At 44.9% G+C, this 5,282-nt stretch overlaps 1 long non-coding RNA gene across 1 annotated transcript; it reads right to left on the reverse strand.

The window, feature by feature from the left end:
* Positions 1-317: 317 nt before the first annotated feature.
* LOC147167765 (uncharacterized) lies at positions 318-2,165 on the reverse strand. Its single transcript, XR_015096370.1, has 3 exons — positions 1,981-2,165; positions 1,336-1,426; positions 318-1,037 (listed from the first exon to the last, which is right to left on the reverse strand). It is a non-coding gene; the product is annotated as an uncharacterized LOC147167765 (long non-coding RNA).
* Positions 2,166-5,282: the final 3,117 nt, after the last annotated feature.

Genomic DNA, 5,282 nt, shown 5'->3' on the forward strand with positions numbered 1-5,282 from the left:
TTTTAGTTTAATAATATTGTTGTATCATCTGAAAATTTGAGCTTTTCTGAGATTAAATACAAGTCATTGTAAAGAAGAAACAATTTGAGGCCCAGCACAGATCCCTGTGGAACTCCACATATGATATTTCTACACATGGACCTGTGCTGCCCCAACTGGACATACTGTTTCCTATTTGATAAATAGGACTTTATCCAGTTAAAAGTAATACCTCTGATCCCATCAGTGATGCTATGAGACTTAACAGGACACAATAGGACAAATAATGGGACAAATAATGGGACATTACAAGAGATAATTATTGCTAGAATTGTATATTTATGGAACATGGTGAGAAAAGGGAGATTATATTACTGTACATGATGGGACATTATAGGGGACACCATGGGACAAAACAAGACACAAAGGGACATAGCAGAAATAATGGGAGTATCACAGGTTGTGGTGGGACATAATGAACACAATGGGACATTATAAAGGACAATATAAGACAAAATGGGACGTAAAAGAACATGATCGTTAACTATGGGCCAAAATGTGACATTATGTGGAAAATGAGACATAAAGAAGACACTATGGAAAACAATTGATGGGACATGGTGAGAGACAATAGTGGACATTATGCATGTCCATGGCAGCCAGATGACTTTTACAGGCAGACAGCAACATTGACAACTGTGTGTGTGCGTGCGTGTACGCGTGCGTGTATTTGTGTGTACGCGTGCGTGCGTGCGTGCGTGGACGCGCTGGCCGTCTAATTGGCAGGAGCTGCTGTCAATCACAAAGACACAAGGCCGGTCACACCTGACTTCCCCGCTGTGATTGGCAGGCCCCGGGGACCAATCACAGAAGGCAGGCGGGCTTCCAAGCGGGCCTCGCTCGCCGCACAACTTTTTGTCTTTTTCGCCCCACAAAGGCGCACTTCAACTTTGGCTTTCTTCCCGCTTCTTCCAAGACGGACGACGGCGACCGCGCTGGCCAACGCAGATCAAAAAAGTGGATCGAATGCCTTGCGATACCTCCGACACCACTTCCACCTTCAAAACGACATGCACAACAACGGAATTGAGAAAAACAAACTGTCCTTGACACCAGTTGCACTGATGGACACAATTACGTGTGGTGGACACGTCTATCATAACAAGAGCCACTAAAAAGTCTCAAGGACACACGTCCCAAATTGAACAGGAAGTTAGCCAATCCAAAAGTCGCAAGACAACCATTTGGGACGGAGCAAGTGTTGAAATGTGAAGACGGACTTCCGCCTGATGGCAGTGATGTGAAAGTGAAAGTGACAGCTGTCATGGCGCCTGTCCGGGACGAGCCGCCATTTACCTCGTCGTCATCTCGACGTCAAATTGCCCGACGGGCTTTTGTCTTTTTGCCTGGGAATGTCGGCGAGTAATCACAGGCTGCTGGCGCCGTCCTGGGAAAAAAAAAGAAGGCTTGACAGGATGAATGCCGCCTTGATGAATTAAGCGTCTCTCGCTCTCCTTTTATAATATCTTTCCTTTTCATGCCCACTTCCGTCCTCGTCCTCTTCTTCTGTTTTTAAACCGTCAAGTCCGCAGATGAAACGTGTTTGTCGACGCTCGTTTTTCCCCCCCAGCTTTAAGACACTCAAATTATAAAGCGCTAACCATGAGAGCGCCTCGCAAATGTCAAACTCCCGGTGCGTCCGTCGTGGCTAATTTGGGCTGAATGTGTTTAGCGTCAGGTTTTTTTTTTTTTTTTTTTGCTTTTAAGAAGCTCTTCCTTTACTTTGTCACCCCGTTAACGACAAAACAACATCATAACGAGCATCTTGAGCGCTGCAATAAACAAGTCAACAAAAGTCCAATAACATGCTACTCGTCGAGCATCTCCGACAGCTAGCATGCAAGATGCTACATTAGCATAAAAGGCCAAGATGCTTGTTGTCATGTGGAAATAGGATGGAACAGCTGAGTGACAAACAAAAAGAGATGCTAACAAACTTACGGGAAAAACTGGTCCAGGGGCACAAAAGCAACTGCGTCGTGGTGAAAAATTCAAGAGGTTGTTTTCGATTTCAGGAAAAGTTGTTTGCAGCACCCCCTACTGACTATCAACGGCAGGGATTACGACACCTGTTACGGTAAGGTGACAGAGGAAGTGAGGTGATTTCAACAGGAAGTGACCCAGAAGTCACCTAATATCAACAGGAAGTGACCTGTTTCAACAGGAAGTGACCCAGAAGTCACCTAATATCAACAGGAAGTGACATTTTCAACAGGAAGTGACCCAGAAGTCACCTAATATCAACAGGAAGTGAGGTGATTTCAACAGGAAGTGACCCAGAAGTCACCTAATATCAACAGGAAGTGACCTGTTTCAACAGGAAGTGACCCAGAAGTCACCTAATATCAACAGGAAGTGACCTGTTTCAACAGGAAGTGACCCAGAAGTCACCTAATATCAACAGGAAGTGACCTTTTTTCAACTATCACTACATGCGACTTTCCACCTTGCAAGAGTCAGCCGTCCCATTTGAAATTTCTGAGGAATTAGTTCTAGTTTTATATACTGTGCTAGAGAGAGAGAAATGTGAATGAGCGGCTCAACTCAACAAGTCTCCAAATAGGAGAAGCGAGACGAAAATAAAGAACACTCCACGTTAGCGGGTTCGACGGGGGTTTTCTTTATCGCTCAGCCCCACTTCCAACTGCACCACGAAACACCTTGATGTGACAGTTGAGGACGTGTGAGGAGGGGAAAAAAAGTCCAGTCATTAATTTTGTTGTTGGAGTCAAAGCAGTCAATTGACTCTTTGCAAAAAATGCTAATGAGGTCTCTTCACTGAAACACACACAAACGCATGCGCGCGCGCGCGCGCACACGCACATCAGTGAAACATGTTCACATCATTAAAAGTCTCCTGCTCACATCTGACACATGCTAATTGAAACTGGCCAATTACGTGCGGACAATTTGTACAACAGACAGTCTGAGGTGGAAGTCCACACACGCACACGCGCGCACCCACGCGCGCACACACACGCGCACACACACGCGCACACACACGCACACCGGCTTGTTAATGAAGTGCCGGCAGAATCTTATCAGCGCTGGCCAACAATAAAAGTTGCTATATGGACTCAGTCAAAAGACGGCCGACGCGGTTCGTTCCCAAAGTTTTAAACGAGACTCGTGTCGGCAAGATCGATGTGTGGGCACGTCGATACTCCTACGATACCAGGCAGTCTCAAGACAAAATGGAAATACACTGGTGTCTTGAGATATGAGTGACTTGATTTATGAGTCGTCATTTGGCCAAGTTTTTACTTCCACTTGCGAGCAACAATCCATTGTTGAAAGGGCTCTAAAACTATAGTTAGCTATGCTAACGTTAGCATGTCATTGGTGATTCTAATTAAATGATAGTGTTACGCTCGCAGTTCATCGTCAAGGCAACATCGGTTGTTTGAAATCAACAGTTGTATTTCGATATGAGTTTGACATTCTGACTGCATGAGACTGCCTCCCAGTGGCCAAAGTGGGCACATCAGAAGGAGGAGCACAATGAAGTAGCGGAAGCATTAAATGCCGGTCAGCAAACTTTTTAATTCAATTATTGTACAAATGGAGGAAAGTCATTCATTGGAATGGTAAAGATGATTTGAGATGCAAGCGCGGTGACAATTGAAATGATTTCAAAACTTTGTGCGTCTCGTTCCCGCGCGCCTCTCCTTCACCCTGAAGCCCAAAGGACGCGGCGACCATTCGTCTTCCGGAGCGCCCGCCTCGATTGCGTCTTTGTTCCTCTAAATCTAATAAAGGGGCCGATTGCTTTTGCTAATCACCCGGCGTCTCCCCGCCGTCGCTTATTGCCGCCATTAATTCCACAGATAACGAGCCCTCTGCGTCCGTGTGTGCGCGCGCGCGCGTTCTTTACAGTTCGTCGCAATCTTGTTCGTTTGAAGTCGCTTCTAATGTTAGAAGTGACGCATCACAAAAACACACAGAAAAGTGTCACGTTATTGGCCGGCTTTGAAGTGACTGCTGGCGCATGATTGGACGAAAGTCATGTCAATCACGATAGCCGCCACTTGTGATGTCGCTCGCTCCGACATGCTTGCGTAAGATGTTATATTTTTATATTTTGGGGGTTTTGGCTTGACTGTTTTTTTTTGCTGAGAAAGAAAAAGAAAAAAAAGTTGAGACTTAAAAAACGGACCCCGCTCATATCACATGCAATTTTAACAATTCCGCAGACCCACAAAAAAAGTCTTAAGAAGCCATGCACAAAAAGAATCGACCCCATTTTAGGGTTGTCTTGGCATCGGTAGCAGAATTAGCTTGCTCGCACCCCTTGAACAAAAAGAAAGAAAGAAGATCAGCCCTGAAGTCAGGAATGTCCATCATGAAGAGACCCACCAAAAAAAAAGAACAAATGTCACAAAATCCACGCTCAAACCAGGTCGTCTACCTGGTGTCAGCGGTTCCGCTTTGATGTCACCATTTTTGCGTCATTTTTTTCTTTTATAAAATTCATGAATTCAATCATTTTAAAATTCAGCCCCTGAAGCAAGTTTGACTTTCCATCATAAAGTCTATCATGAGCAAACCCACAAAAAAGTCTCAAGAAGCCATGACCCAATCAACACAGGAAGTCTGTTATTACGGTTTGAAGAAGCTCGAGAACGATGAACAAAAAAATGGACCTGCTGGTCCATCCGGGAACTGATGAAATTTCAGGCCCGACTTAAGTACCATGAAATGTATGAAATACACCAACGGTGAGGAGACTGACATGAGAATGTCAAGTTGCCGACAAACAGGAAACTAATAATCAGCTGATAAAGAGCCAGAGAAGTCGTGCGGCGGAAGTTAAATGTCGAGCAGGCGTGGGCTCAATTTGGCGGCCATTAATCTGCCTTCCATTGATTTTAGCGTGCGCTAATGGACGCATCATCTCGCCGCGCTCTACGGGGACACACATACAGGAAGTGGCGCAATAATTGGTCACAAAGAGGTTTAAGCTGACGTCAACGTCAATCACGACGAGGGATGGCGACCTTTCGCATTTCAAGCGATGCCGTTCCAATACTCGGTACCAGGGAACCGATACCGGTACTCCACAGTACTCATTTTCGGTACTTTTGTACTCTCTCTTTCATATTTTATTTTTTGATTCGTGGAATTTATTTGGGTTATTTTATCTTATCTTTATCTTTAAAGACACACAGAATATTGTGTTCTGTGGTAATGTAAGCAAGCACCGAACCTAACAAAAGAAAGAAGAGACACCTTTTTTGTCACCA

This window comes from Leptonotus elevatus, chromosome 10 (genome assembly GCF_054856555.1).
Source record: "Leptonotus elevatus isolate MCC_2025b chromosome 10, RoL_Lele_1.0, whole genome shotgun sequence".
In the NCBI taxonomy this organism is placed as follows: domain Eukaryota; kingdom Metazoa; phylum Chordata; class Actinopteri; order Syngnathiformes; family Syngnathidae; genus Leptonotus; species Leptonotus elevatus.